General features: G+C 48.1%; 1 long non-coding RNA gene across 1 annotated transcript in view; it reads left to right on the top strand.

Moving 5' to 3' along the window:
• Nucleotides 1-13528, top strand: part of LOC117976108 (uncharacterized) — a 149153-nt gene that overhangs the window by 17980 nt on the left and 117645 nt on the right. The window lies entirely within an intron of this gene.

Consider the following 13528-nt stretch of genomic DNA (forward strand, 5'->3'; position numbering starts at 1 on the left):
AGAGGGAGAGAGAGAATGTGTGTGTGTGTGTGTGTGTGTGAGCGAGGTGGCAAAGAGATGGAGAGAGAGAGAATGTGTGTGTGTGTGTGTGAGCGAGGTGGCAAAGAGATAGGGAGAGAGAGTGTGTGTGTGTGTGTGTGTGAGAGCGAGGTGGCAAAGAGATAGGGAGAGAGAGAGAATGTGTGTGTGTGTGTGTGAGCGAGGTGGCAAAGAGGGAGAGAGAGAGAGTGTGTGTGTGTGTGTGAGAGCGAGGTGGCAAAGAGATAGGGAGAGAGAGAGAATGTGTGTGTGTGTGTGAGTCTGACTGCGTGTTTGTCTGAGATGTGTGTATGTTAATTATTAGCCCAGGCCAGGCGCAGTGGCTAACGCCTGTAATCCCAACCCTTTGGGAGGCTGAGGTGGGTGGATCACCGGAGTTCAGGAGTTTGAGACCAGCCTGGGCAATATGGTGAAAACCCTGTCTCTACTGAAATATAAAAAATTAGCCAAATTAGTCAGGTGTAGTTGTGGGCACCTGTAATCCCAGCTACTCAGGAGGCTGAGGCACGAGAATTGCTTGAACCTGAGAGGCAGAGGTTGCAGTGAACCCAGATAGCTCCACTGCATTCCAGCCTGGGCAACAGAGTGAGATTCTGTCTCCAAAAATAATAATAATAATAATGATGATGATGAGCCCAGATTGTGGTCAGTTTAATAGATGAAAGTGAGGAAACAGAATTTTACTTGTTTGGCCGCAGAATATTATCTGGGCATATTTGAGAGGAATGAGGAGATAATTTTCTTTTTTAAAAAATGTTTTAGTTGACAGAAAATTGTATATATTTATTGCATACATGTTGCTTTAAAATATGTATACATTGTGGAGTGGCTCCACTGAGCTCCTTAAGATAGGCATTACCTCACATGCACATCATATTTTTATGGTGAGACTTAGTATCTACTCTCTTAGCAATTTTCAGGAGTAAAATACGTTGTTATTAATATAGTCACCATGTTGTGCAATAGAACTGTTGAACTTTTTGCTCCTAATAGAAATTTTATTTTTATTATTCCTAATAGAAATTTTGTACCCTTTAACCAACATCTCTCCAACCTCTCCCTCCCCGCAGCCCCTGGTAACCACCATCCTGCTCTGTACTTTCATGCCTTCAGCTTTTTAGATTCCACATGTAAGTGAGATCACGCGGTGTTTGTGTTTCTGTGCTTGGCTTATTTCCCTTAACTTAAGGTCCTCAGGTTCGCATGTGGAGGAGACAGTTTTCTAATCTTTAATCCTTTGCTTTGTGGAGTGTTTCCAGTCCCCTGAGTGGTTTTCCACGCATTTCCCATTCTGTCTCTTCTTACACTCGGGCAGATATTATCATCATCGTGACAGTTTTTAGAGCAGGGACTGAGACTCAGAGAGGTAAAGCCTGTCGTCCAAGACCACGCAGAGGACCGGGATGTTGGAATCTGCCCTTCCTTGCCACTATTTGCTGCATGGCCAGTGTACGCTGGGCAGTTTTCTAGGTGCCAGAGGGCACTGAGCTGAGTCTGGTGTTGGGAGGGGTGGGTCTGCGGCCCTCTCCTCCCACACCTGTGGGTTCTCTTCTTGCGCCGAGTGGGGCAGAGGAGATCCGGCTGAGGCAGCACTAGGCACAGCCCCCACACTGCCTGCGGGGTGGCGGTGGGGATCTGGTGGCTTCTCTCTGTGGTTGTGCAGGTCTTGATGGCTCCTGTACCCAGAGCTGCTGCCCTGGACAGCAGGGGCTCGGAGCTGCCCATTCCCATTGTAAGGAGGCTCCTCTCTATGCTGGAGGGTACTGCCTGGAGGTGTTTGCCTCACTCTCTCCGCTGTATTAACTGAAAGGCAGGGTGCAGATGCGTGCGGAATCTGGGCAGCCTTGGACGCCCGCCCTTGAACTCACGCACACCTTCCTCTTCCAACTTGGACGCCGGCTCCCTGGGTTCATCTTGGCCTTGGCCCTGTCCTTCTCAGGTCTAGTTCATTTCTTTTTGCTATCAGGCTGCAACTCTCATCCAAGGAAGGCTGGGCAGAATCCAATAATGAGTAGATTTCACTGACGGTTAGATTGATTGTCTAATCTGGTTGTCATGGGGGCCAGCAGAGACAACAGCATTGAGTCTTCCAGCGCTGAGGACAAATAGGTCAGAAGCGTGCTCTTGGGTGGCCCCTCAGCCTGTCTATCTCTAAGAGACCAAAAGACTCGGTATTTTGCAGCCACCTGGGGTTATGGCAAGGATGATGTCAGGTCCCCGAGGGGGTCTCTGAATGGCCCTTCTGCTCTTGATTTATGAAAAGCATTCTGGCACATGCTTTTCCTCTCTCTGTCTGTTGTCAGACAGCCTGAGGAATCCACTCCCTTCATCCCCGTCCTGTCTCGAATCTCAGCAACACTCTGGGAGGTCTCTCAGTGGCTCCTTCCTAGGTTTCACAATCAAGTCTTTATTCCAGGCAATTTATTTCCAACCTAGATACCAACAGCACACGTTGGGATGACTATAAAGCTGACTGCAAGGACATCTCAGCCAGGCCCAGGCAGTGGATGGAAGTCTTAGGATGGAAGTGTGAGAGTTAAGAAATGATGTATTTCAATTGGAACATTTTTCAGATGGGAAAATGGAGGCACAAAAGGGGGAGGCATGTGGCCTGAGACTCTTACAGGCATGGGACACGTCCTTTTCTGGATCCTGCAGCCCAGTCTTTTCTCCACATCCCAGGGACTTGCTACTCTTCATAACATCTCCTGTGTTCACAGCAGCATACGTGTACCTGCTGCTGTCGTCATTTGTGATAACTGCACACCGCTGGCCGCAGCCCGGCTCAGAGAGACTCATGACCTGATTCTGAGGGACTGGTAGGAGCAGACGCTGTGGAGTGTGTTTGCAAGGGGCCAGGCTCTCTTCTGTGTGCGGTGAATTCAGTTGCTCCTCTTGACTCCCGTGAGGAAGGCATTGCTATTATCCCCATGTCACAGACGAGGACTCTCTGGCACACGAAGGGAGAAGAGTTCGGTCCACATCACACACCCCAGAGTGGCAGAACCAGGATAGGAACCCACACAGTCGGGCTTTGACAAGGTGTTCTTAGCTTCTATGTGATGTGGCTTCCGAGTCAGCTCAGCTGGTGTTCCTGAACCAGGTCTATTGCGAAGGAGCATGTAAGGTTCCGGGAGAGTGCAAGAGGTCTGTCTCATTTTGGAAAGGCCGAGCGACAGGAAAAACCACATAAAACCCTTGCTGATTTTTCTGCTTCTGTTACACCGAGTGTGGGTGCGTTGTGCTCTGTACAAAATAATGGTTTTTGTCAGACAGGGACGAGCCGCTGATGGAGGAACACCTTTCCTCCTAGGCTCTCCCTGCGTCAGGCACAGCCTCGTCATCCTGCCCTGCCCAGTAATTTAGAAGAATAGCAGTAAAGATGACAGCCAAAGCCAGCTGGATCCTCAGGGAGAGTCCTAGGAGGCAAACTATAATTATCTAAATTAGACTCTGAGGGGGACTTAAGTTTTACAAGCTGTTGTTCTCTGCCACAGAGAGGAGTGTTGCTAATGTCTCTTTTTGCTGAAAGTGTGCCTTACAATGGAGTGTCTCACGGCTGATGTTCATATGGAAAAAATGACACTTGCTTTTCTTTCTTTTTTGCCAAAACCCATTCAAAGAGTTCACTGTATCTCAGTGAAGGTTGAGAGGACTTCTAGAAACTTCCAGAAACTTACGAAAGTTTCCATGTTTGTGAAATGAATGTTTTGCCTTTTTCCTAAATTACATTCCCATCAAGAAGCAAGTAGTTCTTGCATATTCTTCCATCTCAAAGTAATCACTCACCTATTTCACCAGCCTGTTTTTTTGGAGCCTCAACTGGCAAATTTCTACGAAGTGCTCTTCTTCGCAAGACTTCCTGTTACCTCAGGACCAGAGGTAACCATGAAGCTGAGGGCGGTGGGGCAGCCTCACTAGTGAAGTGACTCCCTCCCGCTCACAAGCCTTCCATGGGGTTCACACCACACCTCAGCAACATTACAAATGCCGACCTAAGTAACACGGGGGTTGACTTCGGACATTGTGGTCAGGCCGACTTGTGTTTAAACCTAGGCTTTGACACTGGTCCATCGTTCAGCCACATGCAGGTTACCTAAGCATGTCCCACGTGGCGCAAAGCAGTTGCCTGAACGCCACACTGGGAGGCTTGACTAAACTTTATCCTGGCTTCCACCTGCACTCGCCGTGACTCTGAGGGCTACTGACCCCAGCCTGGTGCTGCGTTTGGGCTCAAAAAATTGCAATGCTGTCAAACTGCAGAATCTCTATTGCCCAACAGATACTTTTGTCTTGCCAAATAATTTTTAGTAATTTTCCACTCATCCCCCTTTATGTAATTTTCCATTTCCCCATAGCCCCTCTAGTCTCTGTTTTTTCTTATTCCCTCCTTTTCACTTCCCCATAATCCCTTTTAGTTCCCTCTCTGTTCTCCCTTTAGAAACCTCCGTACCTTTGTCCTAGCTGGATTTGAGCTCAGTTATATTGGAGTCTCTTTCCTCTAAGGCAGTAGACTGAACAAAATGTTTTGCCGCCTTTAATGTGTGTCTGGCACTGGCATTGATGAAGGCTTAGCTTCTGCACCTGTAACATGAACAGGTGAGTATCTCTTCTTCTAACTAGGCACTACTTAGTGATATAATAACAGTAACATGTTCTGGGCCATGAGGATTTATTTCCCAAAGTAGAAACCACATTGGTTAAATGTGTAAATATCAATGCTGTACTGAGTTGAAAAGACACCCCAAGCCGGGCACGGTGGCTCATGCCTGTAATCCCAGCACTTTGGGAGGCCAAGGCTGGTGGATCACCTGAGGTCAGGAGTTCAAGACCAGCCTGGCCAAAATGGTGAAACCCCGTCTCTACTAAAAATACAAAAATTAGCCAGGTATAGTGGTGTGCACCTGGAATCCCAGTTACTTGGGAGGCTGAGGCAGGAGAATCGCTTGAACCCAGGAGGCGGAGGTTGCAGTGAGCCAAGATCGAGCCACTACACTCCAGCCTGGGTGACAGAGCAAGACTCTAAGAAAAAAAAAAGACACCCCAAATACTCACAAGCGAAGTGACACTTGAAAGAATCTTCACATTTACAGGCTGAAGAAGAGAAACAAGGGAATCTTAAAAGTGAGAGGGCCGGGTGTGGTGGCTCACGCCTGTAATCCCAGCACTTTGGGAGGCCAAGGCAGGCAGATCATGAGGTCAGGAGATCAAGACCATCCTGGCTAACACAGTGAAACCCCGTCTCTACTAAAAATACAAAAAATTAGCCGGGCGTGGTGGCGGGTCCCTGTAGTCCCAGCTACTGGGAAGGCTGAGGCAGGAGAATGACGTGGACCCGGGAGGCGGAGCTTGCAGTGAGCCGAGATCGCGCCACTGCACTCCAGCCTGGGCAACAGAGTGAGACTCCATCTCAAAAAAAAAAAAAAAAAGAGAAAGTGAGAACAGCAACAGTACATGCAAGGCAGAGTTGTGGATGGAAGAGTGGACTTTGGTAACAGAAAAGAGGCAGGCAAGGTTGGGATTAAAAGGGCCCTGTGTATCAGTGTGAGGTGCTTGGATTCCATCTTTAGGGCAACAGGAGAGCTTAAGCCACAAGGTGAGTTTTGCTTACTAGGTGGTGCTAATAGGAAGAGCCAAACCATAAGGCAGAAAAGAGGTGGATTCGCTTACATCGATATTAAGGATTTCTGGTCCAGTCCCTGGACAGAGTTTATAATAGATGACAGAAATGGGAGAAGGTCTTTACTCAGGAAAATCCTCAAATCCACAGGAAAAAAAGATGGCAACTTCTAACAAAATGGGAAAAGGATAGAATGAGGCCATTTTTAGCAGAAAAACCTCCCATCTCAAATAATAAACACATGATGAGGTGCTTAATTTCATTAGTAATCAGATGAAAATTAAACAGCCACAAGCTACCACTTTACATCTGTTAGACTATATCTTTATTAGAAAGCTGGATAGTGCCAAGTGTGGTGGGAGATCCAGGAGCCTCCCCTCACTGCTACGAGGAGACTGGATTGGAGAGCATGCAAATTGAGTATTGCATACCCAAAGAGGCTACATCAACCCGGATCCTTGAACAAAGATGTTCTTTGCTGTGTCATTTGTAGAAGTATGGAATTCTCTCTCAGCTGAGAGATGAGGCTGACAAAGTGCTGTGGATGCACATGAAGTTTGACACATCAATTACAGGAAACAGATCAGCCAGCCAACAGCAACATCGCTGGATCTCAACAACGCAGTGTTAGTGAGAACTCTAGGAAGCAAAATGAATTATCTATGCCATTTACATAGATTAGAGATACACCCATACAAATATATACAGCTTTTAAGGAATATGTGCAAAAAGCACTCTATTAAAGAGAATGAAGGTTGCCCAGAGGCAGGGGGAGGGGAAAGGGAGTGAGGGGATGGAGCTTGAAGACAATAAATAAATAATAAGAGTAAAACCTTGCATGGTTACAGCTCTCAGACTGAGGAGCATGAAGATTTTAGCCTTTGGCACTGAGGTTAAACAAAAGCCATCATTTTGAGGGAAAGGACTACCTTTGTGTATGTACTTTATTGGGGTCTGGAAGGATGCCACATATGCTTAAATAATTAAGAATTTTTAAAATAATCCCATATAATGTTTATCATGTTTTCAAAGCTCCTTCCCATAGGTGGATCGATTTGACTGTTACAATGACTATATAAATGAGTTCGTGGGGATATTTTTAGAAAATGAGGAAGCTGAGCCCATAGGGGCAAAGTGACTTGCCTAGGGTCACACAGCTGGGAAGTGTGACTCACCCCTTGGACTCTTAACCCTTGTCCAAGGTCTCAGGTCCCCAGGAATTATCACTATATCAAATGGAAAATCATTGCTCCTTTAAGGAAATTGAAATGATAAATGTCGTTTGCCTTGGATTTTTTTCACATGGACTTTTCTGTTTTCACTGCTTTTGTTGTGCTTAGATTTTGTTTTTGTCATTGTTAGGGGAGAAATTTTGCTACTTGTGTATCATGTCAATGGCTGTTAGCACTACAGCATAAAGTCCGTTAATGGGTTTAACAGAATTAATAGCAGCTATTTTTAATTTAAAAGTGTCTTTATGTATTTTTCTTATTTCAAACATAACTTATACTCCATTGGAACTCTCTTTTTTTCACCTTCCAGAGATAACCGCTGGTAAGAGTTTGGCTTATATTCTTCTACATTTTTTTCCCCCCAAGAAACTGAAATTTGAATTTTCTTCTACAAGTGAGAAAAAAAAAAAAAGTAAAATCTCTAACTGTCTTAGTGATGATAATTCTGAGAAGACAGGCCCATTGAGCCAAGTAGGAGGATAGGTTTCCTGAGGCTGGAGACGCAGAAATAGTTGACTTTGCCTTCACGAAGCATCCTGACATTTTTAGATGTGGCTACACTCTGTGGGCCGGAAGTCGAATTCCCTGGAGGGCTAGAGCTCTCAGTATTTTGGACATATGTGAAGTCAGCACAGGGGGCAGGCGGTAAATTAACTTGAAGAGAATTCCAGTTACAAATTTAGCTCAGCTTCTAAAAAACACTCCCATCGAAGAGAGATTCCTCGTTGCTGTGGAACTGCATCCCCTGTGGGATTTTCCTTGTGGAGTTAACTAGACACAGTTGTTACTAGGTAGCGGGACAACAGATTTGCTTAAGATCTCTTCAGTTTTGACAATTTGATGATGGGTGACTTATGTGGTATTGTGGACATCTGTTGGCTTTCTATTTTGCCTGCCAAGCATCCATACTCTCTTTTTTCTGGTATCCATACTCAATTTTTCTTCTGGTTCACCACCTATACCGGGTTGAATAATGCCTCCCTCCCCACCCCAATTCATGTCTACTCGGAAGCTCAGCATGTGACTTTATTTGGAAATAAGAGTCTTTGTGGCTATAGCTAGGATGAGGTCATCCTGGATTGGGGGGGTCCTAAGTTCAATGACTGGTGTTACCATAAGAAGCCCATGAGAAGACACAGAGAGAAGGAAGGAGAGGCAGAGACTGGAATGAAATAACTGCAAGGGAAAGAACACGGAGGATCAGGATTGTCAGCGCCTCCAGGAGCTAGGAGAGAGGCCTGGAACGGGCTCTGCCTCAGAACCTCCAGCAGGAACCAACTCTTTGGACACCTTGATGTTGGGCTTCTGGCCTCCAGGACTGGGAGAAGATGCATTTCTGTTGTTTAAGTCCTCCAGTTTGTGGTATTTGTTATGGCAGCCCTAGCAAATTAATATACCTCCCATTTACCCTGTCAAAATGATCCGGGGGCTAGTCTCTGTTGTGCTGGGCTCCTATTAACTTCGGTAGGGAAGGCATTATGTTCAGGAGGCTGAGGAAGAGACCCAGAGTCCTCAAATGAGACATGGGGTTTTATTAGCAGGAAGCTTACATACACAGTGGTCCAGTGGTGGTGGGCTGGGCAGGAGAACCACAACTGCTTCCAAAAGCATGTGGTTTGTACAGCATTTGCACCTAGCACCCTCCCTGTAACAACCTCCACCTGGCAACCCTCGTTCAACTCAAAACAAAGAGCCTCAATGTCCTGCACGGGCCCTTTACGTTCCATGCGTCAGGCTGGGGGCTCAGAGGTTTTTCGTAGCTAAGGAATGGATAAGGGTTGGCCCCTCCCATTCCTTAGGATCCTTGAAACCCTAACACACATTCAGGTGCATCTGCCATGCAGGGTCATTCTCAGGGTATGCTCAAGTCATCACTGTCAGGTGCGTCTACCATACGGGCTCCCACCCCGCTTCCAGGATGGACATGTCACACAGAGCTGAGCAGGTTACTTAGGACAGACACATCACTTTGCGTGGGCCGATAAGAATTAGTCCTGGAACTCTTTGTGGATTGTTTGGCAAAGAGGATCTTTTTATGCCAGGTCAGCCAACCTGGAGCTGCTGGAGGTCATCTTTGTTACCACACTCAGAGAGCCTATCTGGGAATGAAGCCAATGCTAAGGAAAGCAGAACAAAAAGATGGAGACACATCCCTGACACTATCACTTAGGTACCTAGATCCAGCTGTGCCTGAACCCCAGTGGAGTGTTCACTTAAGGGAGCCATAATATCCTGAAGTGAGAGTGGGGGTTTCTATCACTAGTAATGAAAGGATCCTTACTAGTAAGTGTGATTTGGAGACAAGCATTCATGCTCATGGTCATTGAATGATAATCCTCAGAAACTCCTAGTTGACCCTGTTGGATTAATGGTTGCATTTTCTCTGGAGAGATAAAAATGGAAAACCAACAGAAAAACAGGAAGCTGACATAGGAAAAGGAAACAAACATTTGAGTGCTCAGTCCTGTGCGAAGCAGTTGACTTAAAGTCCTCCTTCCCTTTCCTTCCCTTTCCTTCCTTCCTCTTCCCAGCAACAAAACTTACATAAGTTTTGTTGTCCATAAGTTACAGAGGAGTGGCTTCAGACTCAGAGTGCGTTCAGGTCTGCTTGATTCTAAACCCACCTGCCCCATCACCTGGGGAAAGAATAATGTTGGTTCCTTACAGGGGGTCTGTCTCTCGCTTTGCTGAAGGCATTGCCTGGGATTAAACTCCAGCCCCGCCCTTCACCCACTCAGGAGCTTGGCTGCCTCGCACTCTATAGGGTAGATGCTGATTATTGTTCCATCTTGCGGAAGAGGAAACAGAGGTTCTGAGAGTTAAATACCTTTCTCAAGGCCATGCAGTCGTGAATGGCCCAGAGAAGAATTCAAACCTGAGCCCTCCATACTCAAAGTGTGGTCCATGGACTAGTAGTCTGGAATCATCTAGAAGCTTGTTAGAAATGCAGAATCTCAGCCCCCTCCCCTCCACCTCCTGAACCCAATTCTGCATTAGAACGAGAGCTCCAGTGACTGGCGTGCACAAAGAAGTTTGAGAAGCAGTGGTGTAGCCCTTGCCATCCGGAGCACCAGAGTCTCCATGTGGTGGGGGACCTACATATGCCGTGTGCCCTGCTGCACTGGGATCCCTCACACCAGCTGGTTCATATTGTCAAAAGGGAAAAAGTCCCGGGTGAGAAGTGGTGAGCCCTTGCGCCGTCTCCATGGGGCTGGGAGAGTGGAGGCTTTGGCTCCCGAGGGGCTGCACTGAAGGCCTGCAGAACAGGAGGTTCATCTGGCTGTGCAGGGTTCACCCCAGCCCATCTCAGGCCTGCATCCTCACCACCTGGGCCCAGCTGGAGGGCCAGCTGCCTTTTCCACAAGGGATTATGCCCAGATAGCTTCCCACAGCAGCTCCGTGGATTCCTTGCTAACCCCCTCTGGGAACAAAGGGCTTGGAGAAGGTCCACAGTCCTTTTTGGAGAGTGGGATCAAAGTAAGAGCCACATCTGTCACAAGAAATGCGGGAACAGCCTCTTGCCAGGAGAGATGGGGAAACTCTTAGTCCCTGGCTGGGTTTGATACTTAATGGCTGGAGTGCTTTTCATGGCTGTTGGGTCAGTGGCTGCTGATGGTCATTGAAGTCAGCTGTAGAGAGAGCTTTCCTCCTTGTGCCCATGGCCTCCTGAAGAGGCGCGGGTGCTGTTACTGGCTACAGCTGGAACAGACCGGGGACCCTGGGGTTAGAACACCGGGGAGACCGTCAACAGCTGGGCAGCTGGGGGGCCGCTGACACTCACACCCAGGGCATTCTGCCTCAGATGCCGGCTTCTGTTCTGAGACACTCTTGGATGTCACAGAGCAGTAGAACAGCTGAGCAAAAGGGGGCACTTCTCTGGATATTGACATTTTTATGGATGATGGGGAGGGTCAAATAATTTTATTAAACCATTTAAGATTCAATTCTAACAAGCTCCCAGGGGAGGCTATTGCTGCTTTGCAAAGTGAGGGCCAGGGTGGTGCACACATCTAACTTCATGGTCCTGGAAAGCCACTTACTTCTCTCTTTGTTTTCTGTCCTGTCAAAGCGGGTGATAATAGCATCCCCAGGAGGGATGATGCGCAGCCCTCATACATCATCATCAGTGGTGCTCTGTTGCCTGGGCTCATATTGGGATCACCTGGGGGAACTTTAGACACTACTAAGGACTGGCTTCCTCTTCCCCAGACACTCTGATTTAGCTGTTGGAGGTGGGGGAGGCAGGGGCATGGGGATGCTTGTGGCTTCTCAGGGGGCTTCTATGTGCAGTTGAGACCCACTCTCCTGAAGGCAGCTCTGGCCAAAGAAATGCAAGAATCCCCATCACTTTTGGAGTGTCGGAGACACTTTACGTCGGTGCTCCTCTGAGTATGTTCCATGGACCAGTGCTTCCTGAGAGCTATTTGTTAATGGGTTGGCAGGAGAAGTGCTCAGGAATTTCCATAGCATCTCGATATTGCCAGACCTCTGAAGATGTGATCAGGGGCTCATCTCCCTGAATAGGGTGTAGACCAGCTCCAGGGCTGCCAGGCCCCTGTGGGGAGGTGCACAGTCAGGATGAGCTGCAAATGAGTCCTGTGCAGGGGAACACGTGTCATTGTGCCAAGGACTAGATATAGAAAAATCCACTGGTCTTTCATCTCACTACTTCCCTGTTATCTCCTGAAATCTCAGAGTCACCTGAAGTAGGGTTTTGTGTTTTTTTTTTTTTGAGACAGAGTCTCGCTCTGTCGCCCAGGCTGGAGTGCAGTGGCGTGATATCGGCTCACTGAAAGCTCCACCTCCCGGGTTCACGACATTCTCCTGCCTCAGCCTCCCGAGGAGCTGGGACTACAGGCACCCGCCAGCATGCCTGGCTAATTTTTTGTATTTTTAGTAGAGACGGGGTTTCACCATGTTAGCCAGGATGGTCTCAATCTCCTGACCTCATGATCGTGCACCTTGGCCTCCCAAAGTGCTGAGATTACAAGCGTGAGCCACGATGCCTGGCCGAAGTAGGTATTTTCATGCTTATCTGCAGATGAGGAAACTGAGGCTTGGAAAGGTCAAGCCACCTGCTCAAGGCTAGGTGTCTCTAAACCAAGGTAGGGCAGGGCCTTGTGGGTATGTTACCAGGAGTCACGTAGGACTCCACACTCCAGGTGTAATGCCCTATGCTCACCATCTTGAAATTCTTAGTAATTTTATTTTTGAGCGTGTGTTTTGTAAGCAAAGTCCCATGGGACAATGGAGCATGCAGCAGGCTTGGAGCCTCGACTCCTGCCTGGGCCTGCCACCCTATTTTGCACCTCCCCACTTCCCCTGTAAGGGTTTTGCTTCCTCACTCCCTCCTGGCAACTGCTGCCACCCCCATCTTCAGGGGCCCTGGATCAGGATGCCAGCCTGGCAGGCATGCCCCATGCACAGAGCCATGAGGCAGGCCCTGGGCAACTATGAGGGACTGCACCTGCCACACAGGTGAATCCCATGCCCGAGGGGGCACACCATTAAATAGCAAGTAAAAATACCATGACAGCTTGAGAGAGAGACTGTAGAGAAAGGAAGAACTCTTTCCCTGCTTTTTTTTTGAACAAAGGGTTTTGCATTTTCATTTTGCATCAAACCCTGCAAGTAATGTGGTTGGCTCTGCATATGGCCAGGATTTTTTTTTTTTTTTTTTTTTTTGAGACAGAGTCTCACTCTTTCCCAGGCTGGCGTGCAGTGGCATGATCTCAGCTCACTGCAACTTCTGCCTCCCCAGTTCAAGCGATTCTCCTGCCTCAGCCTCCCGAGTAGCTGGGATTACAGGCAAGTGCCACCACGCCCAGCTAATTTTTGTACTTTTAGTAAAGATGGGGCCAGGTGAGTCTCAAACTCCTGACCTCTGGTGATCTGCCCACCTCAGCCTCCCAAAGTGCTGGGATTACAGGCATGAGCCACTGCGCCTGGCAGGGCCAGAACAGCCCTCATGGGCCATGCTCTGTTTTCTCCCTCTGTAACTGATTGCTCTGTTGTCCAAGGACTGCACGGCCCACTGCTACATGAAAGAGGCCAAATGACAGTTTCTTCTGGTAGGAAAAGTCATGGATTTGAGTTGGTTTTTTAAAGTCACTGAACCTGGCTGTGCTTGGTCAGTGCAGGTGGAACTTGGGCCTCTCCGCGTGCTAGACTCTAGGATCTTCAGGAGGGAATTGCTTCGTTATGCCAGCTAGTCTCACATCAGACTCTGGTTTGGGGGATTAGAGGTTCATTCTTTTGTAAAGAGAACAGTGCTTGAGACCCTGTGGCCCTGAATCAGGCAGACCTGGGTTCAAATCCCAGCTCTGCCACTTCTTTTATTTTTCTTTTATTTTTTATTTTTGAGACGGAGTCTCGCTCTGTCGCCCAGGTTGGAGTGCAGTGGCGCGATCTTGGCTCACTGCAAGCTCCGCCTCCCAGGTTCACCCCATTCTCCTGCCTCAGCCTCCCGAGTAGCTGGGACTACAGGCGCCCACCACCACGCCCGGCTAATTTTTTTGTATTTTTAGTAGAGACAGTGTTTCACTGTGTTAGCCAGGATGGTTTCGATCTCCTGACCTCGTGACCCGCCCGCCTTGGCCTCCCAAAGTGCTGGGATTACAGGAGTGAGCCACCACGC

The sequence above is a fragment of the Pan paniscus genome, chromosome 16 (assembly GCF_029289425.2).
Source record: "Pan paniscus chromosome 16, NHGRI_mPanPan1-v2.0_pri, whole genome shotgun sequence".
Classification (NCBI taxonomy): domain Eukaryota; kingdom Metazoa; phylum Chordata; class Mammalia; order Primates; family Hominidae; genus Pan; species Pan paniscus.